At 39.9% G+C, this 13513-nt stretch overlaps 1 long non-coding RNA gene across 13 annotated transcripts in view; it reads left to right on the forward strand.

Annotated features, from left to right (window-relative positions):
- LOC111264878 (uncharacterized) overlaps positions 1 to 13513 on the forward strand; it is a 19290-nt gene continuing 5777 nt past the window's right edge. For 2 of the 13 annotated variants that reach the window (XR_002683125.2, XR_002683128.2), the window contains exons 1-3: positions 4 to 158; positions 2861 to 3115; positions 10477 to 11064. This is a non-coding gene — a long non-coding RNA (uncharacterized LOC111264878). Of the gene's footprint in view, positions 159 to 2860; positions 3116 to 10476; positions 11065 to 13513 lie in introns of all 13 variants that reach the window. The other 11 variants (XR_015312851.1, XR_015312853.1, XR_015312854.1 and 8 more) reach the window with 8 other exon arrangements.

Consider the following 13513-nt stretch of genomic DNA (forward strand, 5'->3'; position numbering starts at 1 on the left):
GCGTAAGTAGGGACAAATGGTTCCGTTCGAAAACACGCTCCTCAAAAGTACAGCGTAGCTAACTAGATTTGATGTTTTAATTAACCAGAAATCAACCGCTATGGTCAAAGTGTAAATATTAGAACATATTTAATCGGTATATGGCAGCTCATCTTAACGTAAGTAGCTAAAATACGTAATGGAAGATTACTATGTTGACATTTCTAAAAGAAAAGATATTCTGGTCGACATCAAGCGAAGCAAACATAAGCCAACACCGAAGCTCAGCGTCTTAACGCTGTCAAAGCGGACACGGGACGCTGTCTGGGTCATCCCTTTAAGAAACGGCTTGCCGGTGTACAGCGCACGAAGGAACCGCAGCGAAAAGCAAACTGAGCATTTGTCACTATTCGTGCAACCTTAATTAAATAAGCCCCTCTGCCTTAAAAATAGTTTGTAGCTCCATAACAAGTCTAATCCTGACCTATTGCACGACACGGAATGCCTTTAACAAACTTTTCCATTATGAATCAAGAGCTACAAAGCATTTATATTTATGGCTTAGATAACGCTATTAGCTAGCTGAAAAGGAGTAACTTGTCTATTCGATCAATTAGTATTTACGTGATCACTATAGATATTGTATAAATATCACTGCTGTTCCATACTAGCAGGTGGTAATCGACGACTCTATAATCTATGTGCAGAATTAGCAGGTGACCAAGCATGTTGGCGCACAAATGACCATTAACAGGAACGGCAATGAAGTTATCTGGCGGCACGTATTCTCCTAGCTAGAAAACTGAGTCGCACCACCATGAGTAAAATAGGTGCTCGGCAAATTTTATCTCAGTAAAGAAACCCAAAGCAACAGCGATGAAGTACTATATTTAATACTCTCCTGCGCTTTCATTACGGTTACAACGAATGGCTCCGTTCCCGTTCTTTTCCGTGACCTGTTCCGTTAGTTCGGTCTTTGTTTCTCCCTGCGCTTCGACGCTAGGTCGTTTGCACCCTACAGACTTTCCAAATATTATTAAAGTGTCATTAGCGAATGAACAGAGCGGGCGATACGCTCGATCTGTAAAGGCACAGTTTCGCTTTCGGCTGCCGCTGCCGCCGCCGCCGCCGCCGCCGCGGCCCCTTTCGGCACTGCTTTCGACAGCTTCGATTATAAATGATTCAGGGAGAAGCAAAACGGTTGTTCTTTTGGGACTTGTTGGCAGCACTAACGACGTCGACCAAAACGCGACGAGCGTACGACTGCCAGCAACGACGGCGACGGCGGAGAAGCCAACCGAACGCTCAGAATTCGTGCGTTTTCGTCGTTTCGTCCGTCCATCGTTTGCTCGGACAGAGCACGCCAGCGACAGCAGCTGCGGCGGCGGCGAAAATATTTTAGAAACGACTTTGCATTCACTCTTTTCCGTGTTTCTATCCGGTTCTTAGCGGAACACTTCTCCGCTTCTTTTTCAATGTACCGGTTGCAATATAGCTTCAGCGGCCTCCGCCGGTATTCGCATTTTCGATACACTCCTCTCCCTGTTTCGGTTCATGCCTCTCGTGTCCCATGGAGACTGCTGGCAGCGCTGGCATTATCCAGAATTGGGGCCATTGGGGGAATTTCCGCTCGAGCGTTTTAATATTAGTAGTCGCAGTAATAATGACGATTCGGAAAAAAGAGGGTAAGATAGAGTGTGAAATAAGGATGGCACAGAGGGACGAAGGTCGGTTGAAGCAAAACCCTAAGGAGCTCGCCCAGCCGACGATAGGAGGACGACCGAAAAAGAAGCACGCGCCGAGCGGACCTATTACACTGTTTCGAAGTGTGTTGCTTATTAAATTCCACCATATTGATTATGACGATTGCAGTGTTGGTACGCTGTTGGCCAATTTATCGTGGAAAACGAATATAAGTCGAACGGTCCAGTGGTTGATAGTAGAGTAGTAATGGCAGTGTACAAGTGATTGCTGATCTCTTATCAGACCGATTGAATACGCTTGATAGGGATTACGGTAAGTTGTCAGAGGTATGGGCATCATCCTATGAAGTTTCACTATGGGCACAAAGAATAATTTTGCCCTTTGAATTATAGTCTCGGCCTGTACAGCCCGCGCTGCAATTCTCCTCTAACTATTAATAGGATTACTGAATAGCTGCTACGTAACGACTGATTAGTAGATGTAATAAAGAAAAAATGGCAAGCTCATATGGCTCAACTAGTTTCTTGCTATTCTGTATTATCATTAAAAAATCGGCCACGATAGGCCAAAATAATAATAATAATAATCAACATTTAATCTAATAATTCAAATTAGTTCGTTCTTTTAAATATCGATTATTTTTCGTCTAATCGCAATGTTGGATTGATAGGACATCTCTTTATTCTGGTTGATAGCGTGTTAGTGTTTTCATACGCATCCATTCGGTTCTCATGAGTAGTACGTGAAACTGATCCTACATGAACGTGACGATACGCCACACTATACGGCAACTGTAACTACTACCCCACTCAAACACTATAGTATAGCTCTTTTGCAACGAAATTAATATATCTACAATTGTAGACGAGGCCGTTTTTGTATACAGGCAACACTGATCGAATCTGTCGACACTACAACCAATGGTGTAGTATCTTTTCTACCTCCCCTAACTATGCCGAGTCCTACCATTTCACTCTTTGCGTGTTCCGTTGCCTTCCGTCGAGTGATTCCTGAAATACTCGAATTGACAGACAGATTTCCAGTTTCTCACACACATATGACCACGTGGACACAATCAGGGAATGAAATAGCTTTGAGTTCAAAGCTATCGCTTTAGAACTAATCTTGCCGGCTTTCTTGCTGCGCCCACTGCTATTAACAAACGTCGTCTTCAAAGAGGAGCGAGCGGCAACGAACCTGTGTCGGACGGCCAGTGACAACGACGGGACAAGTGCTGTCCTCTTTTGCATCGGGAACTTACACTGTGGAGTAATTTCCAGCTCTACGACTATGTCGACGTGATCCACCATACTTCGATGGACTTCTCCTGCTCCTAAGGTCCTAACCTTGGACCTTTTTCCCCCACTACCTTGGCATTCTCAGCACCGCGGCCCATTCGTTTTCCTCAACTCGTCGTCGTGCACGAACAGTGGTAAGTGACAACAGGGACAAACACGATAAAACAAGCGATAGCAAATTATACTGGAAAATTTCAGAAAAAAATTAACTGAATCTGAGAAAACGGACAGGCAGGGTGGGATAGCCTGAGTACACGAGTGATTAAAAGCGTTTGCTTCTATCTCCTAACGAAAGTTAGCCAAATGCTAGACTGTGAACTAATCATATCTGAAATGATGCCTATATAATGGATGATGAATCCGTATAGGCCAAAAGCTATTTGACGCTATCGTTAAAAACTACCCCGAAAACTCTTCTATTATATAATCTAAATGGGCCTTTATAATAAACCATCTACGAGAAAAGATTAATCGGAGTCATTTATGTTGTTGATTCATTTAACTTCACCTTGTAGGGCTATGTGGGCCTGGGATGAGGCTACGTATGGCATTAATGATATCGTGCAAAGAAATCGATCGTTCAACAACGCGAAAAGGCCATGGTTTTTATTTGAAAAAATCATGCCTTTCAGTAATTTACTGCCAAGTTAGGTAGGTCCAAAATGTTCTGTTTATCATAGGGTTACGTGCAGTTCTGCTGTGCAATGTGGAGCCGTGTTTCAAATGGCTGGACATCCACATGCTGCGTGCTATTAGAGAAACACTAAGAAGGAACATTTCTAATGTGCCTTTCAAAGTCAAATGCCAGTATCCGAAACGAACTTGACGGCACGGAAGCCTGTATGACCTTGCATACTATGAAAACTATTGCAGTTATGCATAACGTTCGTATGGATAATTAGCCATGATAAATTCCTACCCATAATCGTAATTATATGCAATGTAAAGTATACGTTAACAGCATTGTTTTGTCTGAGCGGTGCGTGGTGCCAATGAATTTTTGGAAAAAAAACAACGATCAAAACGGTTAGATTTGGCAATTGTTAAAGGTACGCATGTTTTTAAGCTGAGCAATTTGCGTTGTTGGCTCTTTTACAGTGACAGCTATAGCAATATTAGGCCGCGTTTGACGAAGGCAATCTTAATCTGTGTACAAGGGGCACTTAGCGGAAGGTAGGACGAAAAGGGGGCGTCTACATATAATTCTACGATTCTGTTGTCACAGTGTGAATTTGCATTGATGCCTACTGCAAGCAATATACCGAAAAACATTAAACTCTTTAATGCGGAAGAATTGAGAAGGCTGCACGAACAGAAATCAATTTATATATTGGTTCTTGCAGAACTGGGGTGTCAAAACGTGCTTCGTTCCATATTTTATTGAGGCAAACACTGTTTTATTTTAGTTAGGGCAGTTTATTTATAGCTAATGCAGAGCATCTAAAGCAGAAATGGCTTGCGAATCAGAAAATAGTTTCAAATACCTTGTGTGTCTAGGGCAAACTATAGGGTTCCTATTTTTCTTATTTGCCACTCAATTATTACCGACCGTAGACATTTTCATAGATGCTTCATAAATATGAACTAGTGACGAATGTGGTTCCTGACACCCACCGCTGACCATATAGGGGATACGTAGTCGTGTATGAAACGAGGTGATTTTGACCAAAAGTCAGATGCATTAAGTTTGGTGTCCTGAATTTTGTTGAATCATTTGCTGAATCAGGAAAAGTGAGTGTAGAATCGACGTGTAGAAGACTGAAAGACTGGTATATTAAGAGTGACTGAATAAAGATTGAACAGATGATGTTTCTTGTAATGAAACTAGGTTTAATTGTACCCTTCGTTAATCCAATAGCGATTCTGAATCTCGTCAGGAACGTGTAAACCGCCAGATGGAACAATCGTCAATAACTAAGAACAATGGCCGATCTATGACAGCACAGTCCTCTGTAATGTATATACAGAAGTGTTCGCTAGCCGTACTGAGAAATGTGGTTAAACGGACCCAATTACGGTATCACGACAAAAATCTATAAACTTTTTATAAACAGCATAAATGCAATGCTTCTTTTATTTCATTAATGGCCTGTATTGTACCTTAGCGTTCACGCAACTAAAAAAAAAAAGGTTTTTTCTTTCAATTATATTTGCATTTTTTTTCTAGACCTTTGATTGTTATAGAACAAAGCTGCTTAAGAAAAGCCGATACGAGCTCGTATATATTTTTATTAGTTGACCAAATTGGCTGCTTATTTTTGCATAGGAAAACTGTCCTACAATAGGCTTAAACTTTCTGCATTGACTGGCCTGCCAGCTAGTCGTCTGAAGGATTGACATGAGCCGGTTATATAGATACGTCTCATATTATGGAGATCTCGATTGTTGCTCTACTTACGACGATATGCTTTTAGGGGTATTGTTGCTTTATAGCGTCTCTCGCAGCATCGATTCGCTTCGGGACTTTGACAATAACTACTTATTCGTACTCTTTACGATAGCGAAACTCGGCGCGGATTAGCAAATTTACACGAGCAACAAAAAAGGAACTGGCGTTGGGCCTAGCAATGAAAACGGCCATTATTCAAGTTATGTAGTTATTCAAGTTAGTAGGTGAGCGAACAACTACATCTCGACCTTTCACCACGATTGCCTGCTAGTGTATGGCGGCGCCGATGAAAGCCCACTATCAAACGAGCTGAGCTCAACGCACACAGTGGACGATACTGTGACTATCAATCCAGCTTCCCAATCCAATCAAAGACGAAATACACAAAGAAAGAGAGTAAGAAAAGGCCGATGAAACGAACGAGAACTTAGTTCGATCTCAAATTTACTATATCTACCAGATGCATCTTATTTGGATAAAATCAGAGCCGCCAAACAGTAATTCAATGTTCATTTTTCCTGGCTTTGGTTCGTCCCGTTTCTCACTCTGTCTGCGTTCAATGGCGATCTCTTCGTACTTATCATCGCTCCCCGCCAACTAAATTCATACCCGAATGATCTTCTTGTTTATTGCTCATAAGAGTAGTGCGTACGTATATATGTATCTGGCCATTTGATGCTTTTCATTGACTCTTTTCGTTACTGGTCTCTTATTTCTAAGACTTTTCGTTTCGTGGTCATAACCATTCGCTCGTCTTTTGTTATCCTTATCCCAGTTGGTGGGCTTTTTCTATGCCTTTTCCGTTGCGCGGCCGTCAGCCGGCATTGGGCAAATACGTTGTTTTCGCTGGCCCCCGATGCCATCACCGTCACCGTTTTTGCCACCGCCAAATAAAGAAACATAATTTTTTCTTACACTTACTTCGTGGTGTAGTTTTTTTCTGCGGTCTAATTGAGCTAGGCGGACGTTCAGATAGAAGACTGGCCTGCGGAGTGGCCAATAAGCAATATTTCATTTTAACAAGCTCACACACATACTCATGCACGACGCGCACGAGAAATGACGAGAAACGAAGGTGGCCCGTGCGGCAAGCCGACTCTCTGACGTGAAATCAATAAACATCACGTTTCGTTGTTAGAGCTGTTTGGCCGACTACGCTACCGCTGGTTAGCCCTTCAAAGAAACAGAAGAACCTAGCGGCAAGGGACAAGAAGGAAGCAACAATAATAGTAAACCTGTTTTTATCTTACTAGATGGGAAACTAATTTCGCCATGGATCGGTAAGGCTAAAGAGCTTCAATAGATAAGGCGAATAGGATCATTTTGTAGGAATACCCTGCGCATATTATTATATAGATTTGGCAGCGAAATGGTATTTTACTTACGCACTGAAGTTCGCAGAAACTCGTTATATCGACTTAACAACATAGTGTTAATACGCATTGATTTTTTCTATAGACATCTTACACGTAATATATTTCTATACTGCCGGTCCAAGTTGTACAAACACCCAGATTTTTTTTGAAATCCCGTACGACTGGTTAAATTTTGCTAGAGAATCCACAGGATCTTGACTTAGCCATATCCGTGGAATACGTACCCCGGCTTTAGGGTTACAGGCGTTTTGGTAGCACCGTATGCTGCATAAATATAAGACGCAAATAATACACCCATTTGTATTTATCACGTTATATTCTAATTATCACCGAATTAGCGCGTTTTAACAACTGATCTTAACCACCAACCGTTTCAAAAATGTTGCCATTTTCCAACACATAAATATAGATCTCATCATTATAATTATACTCCGTTCCGTAATTCTTCTTCAATAATCTATATAATGAAGCCTTTTTTTTTTTTTAACTAAAACAATAATAGCTTCGGGGAAACACTTAATTATATTATTATACGGCTGTCGGTTGTCCATTGTAGGTCATCGCAGGCATTATCCACAATTCTATAAATTTCGATACGTACCCGTTTACGTAAAAGGACGACCCGCCAGTTGCCTCTTTTGTTCATCTCAGCGACGACACCGTTCACTTCGTACAGGATTTAATGCATTCAGAACGCTGTGTTTGCGTTGAAATGACTATTCTGACATGTCCTGCTATCAATAGAATGAAAACCAATCTCTACTCTTTTGATAGCTGTGGAAATGTTCGATTTTTATAAAAATAGAATAGTAGTATACGATACTATTTATATACATCATTATTATCGATAACATGAATGGCAATGGTTCAAAAAACTACTTATTAGTATCGTTTTGCATGCATAACTCAAAAGACGTCTTTTAGTCTATTTGACTATGTGTGATTCAGTCTGATCCGGGCTGATTCAAGAGTCGACAACTGAATTGGTCAAGGTAAAGACAGTAAAGATGTCATCATGGGCATTATCTCTTAGCAACGAAGTGTCAGACTACCGACACAAACTCGATTGACCCTTTCGACGGTCAAAGACACACAACCTATAAACGTTTGCAGTCGGCGTCCCTCCAAAATTGTTGTTTCGTCGAAAAGTCCCGATGTTCATCGCCGGAAGTTCTAGATTAACGAGGAACGAAGTTTGACAACTCGGTCTACTATGGCGCCAACTGCTAGACATTTCAAAAAAAGCTTCTACGTATTCTTTTCATTTGCCACTCTGTGGCGAAGTGTAATCCTTGTGTTAAAACACTACAATGGACACTTCAGCTCCTGCGCGACGTGTCGCACAGAAAGCTACGTTAACAAAGAATTTAAATCGAGTGACTCACTGATTCATGGTGTAGACTCCATTCACCTGAAAAAAAAAATAATAAATGAAAACAGCCACTAGCTGCCGGCGTCCAAGCGGATACTTCAGACGATTTAGTTAACAGATGGTATATTCAGTAGACGGGCGATCAGGCAGTAGAAGCTGAAAGGTACTCGCAGATTATAAAAATAGAATGTCTACTGCTACATATATATATTCCGACAGATCTTTGTTTTCTTTTTTTGCGTCTTATCACTTCGAAATTATTTCGGGTTTAATAATCAAATAAGCATCAGTAATCATCATATTTATGAAGAAATTTAATTTTGTTTTGAATAAAACGCAGTTGAGCGCCAGTGCAAAAGTTATTTCTGAATTTACGGTACGATTTGTTTATTATTTAGTTCTTCGGGATTTGAGTAATACATTGCTAAAGGTCTTTCTAGATGAAGCAAACTCTTAAATTAAATATTGATGATAGTGATTGACCTACCGCAAAGTCGCATTACCGGCCATTTCGTGTAATTCTCAAAGGGAGTTTCAAAAACTTTCTTTAAGAAGCGAAAAGACGGAACGGTAAAATATGCCATAATTATACAAAGAAGTGTAAGACCTGTTTGACTTACTGAGGTGGTTTTTGACAGATTTAGAAATAACGTTTTTTTTTTTGTCTCTTTTATAGCAAAATGTATAGTGGTGGTTGCAGAATAAAAAAAAATACGTTTGAAGGCAAACGTTTATCGACGCGATTGTCGTCCGTTGGATTTTTCTATCGATATAAATTGAAAGTATCAAGTTTTCTAAAAATTTCGGGAAAATATAAATTTATGTCATCAATATAACGATACTTGATTTTGGTCACGAAAAAGAGTGCCACTGTTTTTTTTGTTCCATGCTCATTAGTCAAATGATAGCAATTATGCACTGACCTCTCTGATTCACTGCGTAGTATCTTATTGGGAACCATTATGCACATAATAAACATTAAAAGATTTGCTGAGGTTGCTATACTTCAATCTCAGTGGCATTGGCCGGCGCCGGGGCTTCATCGTTCGTCTGACACTCTCTGCTGGGGCAAATCAACTGGCCAAATACTGCAAACAACTTCAATAACCCTCTTTAATTGTATAACCACTCTTGCGTAGTGACTGACTGAAGTATGATGTCTCATTAACGACAGCGGTGATCTGACAGCATTTCATTGTTCAATCTCCCTCGAAATGGTTGCTAGGGTGTTGCCCTCGGTTAGGATATTTGTAGCCTCTACTAGACGTTTCCGAAAAATACATACGACAACAATTGGCATACTACGTCCCATACCGTTAATAAGCCTCTTTCTGACCCCTTTTTTTTTGTATAATTTTGACTGTCATTTACAGCGTTACTGTGTCTTATAGTGCTACTACTCTTGCAGAAAATTTGGCCTGGCCGTTTGCTAGCGAAAACTTTTGCTGGCCCTAACTTGTATGCATACGTAATTTCATTTTATCTTATATGTATTTGTGATCTGTAGTATTCATTGATATAATCATATGATTTTCTGACTCGTATACAGCATCTAGGGAATATCTGGTTTGTAGACATTGTACACCAGACGCGGGTTGGAAATACTATTTTGAAATATTGCATCGACGACAAACATTTACAAACAGCCTGAAAAATAGCAGCAAGCAGATTAAAGGAATCATTCCTGAATGAACGCAAACGCTTGTCCGTAACTGATTACGTGGGTCAAACACTAACGATCCGATAGGGTACGATACCCTATTTTAGTTGTTCTTCATGTGCTATAATCGCTTAAGTGCCAAAACGCAGAAACGTAGGTTCTAAAAGGATGTGCTTAAATTGGTCATCGAATTTAGTAAATCAACCTGGGAACACTATTGATTGCGTTGGTCATCTTAAACAAGGAAGAACACAACATAAGCTCAGCTAAGATATGCAGGTTCAACGCAGATAAATAAACAGATTTTTAATAAAGAAAAGCATAGTAAATGTAATAATCATACTTTTCAACGTTAGCTGATATGTGTGCTTTTATGAAGAACTTAGAGGCAACGCTTGTCGGCTTCAGGGCATTCGTATAAAACAATTCGCCAAAAGGAAATTGTACGAAAACAAACACACTGAATAAAGCTAGGTAGAATCCTATAGAATACAGAATAATAATACTAATATTCTGTTAATTTTTTCGTTATTAGCTAGTATAAAGCACCCTTTGACTATTTTGATACATTATTAGTACATAAAGTCGGTTGCGAGTGTCATACCGTTTATTGAGTCGGTTGTACAAGCGTAATCAGCTCAAAATCATTCGTTACGATGACAATTTCATATAGACGTCGTTCTGCCTTCCTATTTCAGGCCAATACCTTCTGTCGCGGAAAACCACTGCTAAGACCATACATAGAGCAAAATGCAGCGTACAGAATATCCGCTAGGAAAAAAAGGAGAACAACTCTCGAATTCAAAGACAATGCGAGTCATCGAAATCGACGCAATGACGTTGACCATCGTGGCGGTAGCCATGGACGCGGCGGTGATGAGGCCAACAAGACGTACCTGACGTAATTACTCCGTACTGTGGTACGTGTGAATCAAATCAGCATGGAGTTACCGGGAAGAGGCGACGTTGCGCGATCAGACCGAGTACTCATGGTTGACGCAGCTAAGTAAGAGGACGTTCGGTCATAATCGGCAGATCCTCTCCAGTTGTATTACTGCTTTGTACTTCCTGTGTAGACGCAGAATATAAGAGCACTAGCAGAGAAGGATAAGCATTTTGATTTACTAGATAGACGCATTTTCTGCAGAATAAAGACGTGAAAGCAAAAAACGGGCTGTTCTTATTTGAATTCGACCGCCATAAGTTCTCTTTATTACCGTCGGTGAGATCCATCGTTGGCGTTCTTGAATGGCTTCAATGGAAATCAGCGCGCTACGGTTAGCCTAGTGAGTATTATAATTATTTATAAACATCATCACATAAATACACATATTGATATATCTACAACTGTATAATAAATATTCTGTAAGTATTTAATGCGCTGCAGCAGCTTGTTGTCATAACAGGAAACGCTATAATGTAAAATGTACATAATTTATTCGAGTTATTCAAGGGTGCCGCCCTTTCCGCTGAGCACTTTAAGTAAGTAAGTAGTCAATAGTTACAATTAGAAGTTATAATTAATATGATCGCGAGTAAATAGTTGCCAATAAGGATATTTGTTGCACTTATCTGCCAAACGTATGGTGTTCGGATTCATGAGTGGTATACCAAATAAACTAAATTGCTACGAGTAACTATATATGCGCAAATGACTAGTAGAACTTAATTCAAGTTCAGGTATATTCTTTATTTTTCTAGCCGCTTTTGCTTAAGTGGCTTCGTATAAAAATTGAGAAATTAATTGTCCGACTTGTTTATGATTTTGTTGAGGGTTCACATCACGCGTTGTGTGTATACGCGGTCAATACAAATCTAAGCATTAAATCAATGACGAAATCCTGATGATGATTCGTCCGAGCTTTGTCTGTACACATCACGGCGTGTAAATCTTACAGACAGATAGACAGATCTCTGCCACGTCACCAAGATGCACACATGAGCCAGCGGAAGTATCGTCTCAAAAATACGGTTTGTTCTTCGATGAGGATATGAGGTTGTACCAGGGAAACATGCACAGCAGCGAAAGACGGTGTCATAGCGTTAAATAGTTGTGATTGTTTGGCGACAAAAGTACGGATCGTGCACAGTGGGCGTGCGTACAGCCAGTCAAATGGATGGGTGAGCAGTTGGGGGATGAGAATTCAAATTACGAGGTGGCTCTGTTGTACTATTCGGAACGTAGTCGATGCCCAGTTCCGCGTAGAATGGATGCAGAAAACGTATGGCTGTGTCTGCATCATTTTATATGTGTCTTGTACATTAATATGCTCATTTTCTAGATTTCTTAAAACGGTGTCTGTCAGTTAACTTGAAATAGGTAAAAGGTTTATCTTTTAGATTGGGTTTCTGCGTAGATTTATGGTGCTATTTTTCGTCTGACAGCGTATTATATATATATATATATAATGTGTGTCATTTGGATTATTAAGAAGGTATTGATCATTTTCATAGCAAAACTGAAACAGATATATTTATATGGTAAAATATGTCCCAACTTAACCGATTGTGTTTTGCCGCAATAGCGTAAGTTCGCCTTAAGTTCCTGTAGGGGTTCGCAGGTCAATATATGTAACACCCAGAAATATCATGGTAACCAAGGTGCCGATCTTTCTCTACTTCCGCAATAACTTTATCCTCGTTTTTATTAAGTAACCGACTATTACTAAGAAAACAGCTTCCACATCGAATTTTACGGGTCGAAACCAACAGAATCATATTTGGGCTCTTTTTTCCGATAGCGCAAATTGACCATATATGTATATACTATTTATAGGTCTGAGCAGCTTCTATGCCTTTATGGGCGAAACATTGAAAAAGAGAGCAAATTCTGCTTAAGAACGCATCTCGTAATAATTTTAATGTACGGCGTAACTTACACGATACCTGTCTTGCAAACGAAATTAATTAGCCTAAGAAAAGGTCGACCGGTGTGTCCAGTGTTGACCTGCTGCGCAGTGTGTGGTTCATGATAGCGGCAAACCCATGAACTTGGAACGTTGAAGTTTTATGACATAACATTTGAGTATGTATATACTAATATCAGAATAAAGAACTTATTAACTTTACGAAATGAAGCGGTTCCCATTTCTAATGTGCTACGACTATTTCCTACAAATTATGCCGCATGTGGCATGTCGTAAATCCTTCATGTATAAATAAAGTTTCTCTTTGGACTTTGTTATTGCGCTTTGTCATTGAAACAATACGCACAACCGGAGGCTTGGGTTTCAAACGTGCTAAATATTTTATTGATTTATTACTGAAAAACGGTGCTAAAAGCGTTCAGTTAGAGCTGTACACCCTACAACATACTCTTTCTACATTCCTCTCTGTGCCTAGGGAATTATCTGTCACACGTTTATAGCATTAATGTCCATAGAGTTAGATGGCCAGCCTATGGACAACGTAATGCCATTGCTCTGTAATGGATATCAGTGCAGCAGATGTGACCGGAAGATCGATTTTTTATTCTAATGAAATTTTCGTTCTTCGAGCACACACTTTATACAGTTCAATTCTTCACTATCTCTCTGTTCAAATTCTTCTCTGCTATCTCAAATTATAGAATTACTATATCGTATTAGAATAATTATCGTTAGTAGGGCTCGTTGCTATCAAAGTTAGTGCTCACGTTCGCAAATTTCAAATGCCTTGTATAGCTGTTGTCTAACCTAACAAATCTTTATACTTAAAGTTTCCTTCTAATTCTCTTGAGTAATAAGAAATACTATA

This window comes from Varroa jacobsoni, unplaced genomic scaffold (assembly GCF_002532875.2).
Source record: "Varroa jacobsoni isolate VJ856 unplaced genomic scaffold, vjacob_1.0 scaffold_909, whole genome shotgun sequence".
Classification (NCBI taxonomy): Eukaryota; Metazoa; Arthropoda; class Arachnida; order Mesostigmata; family Varroidae; genus Varroa; species Varroa jacobsoni.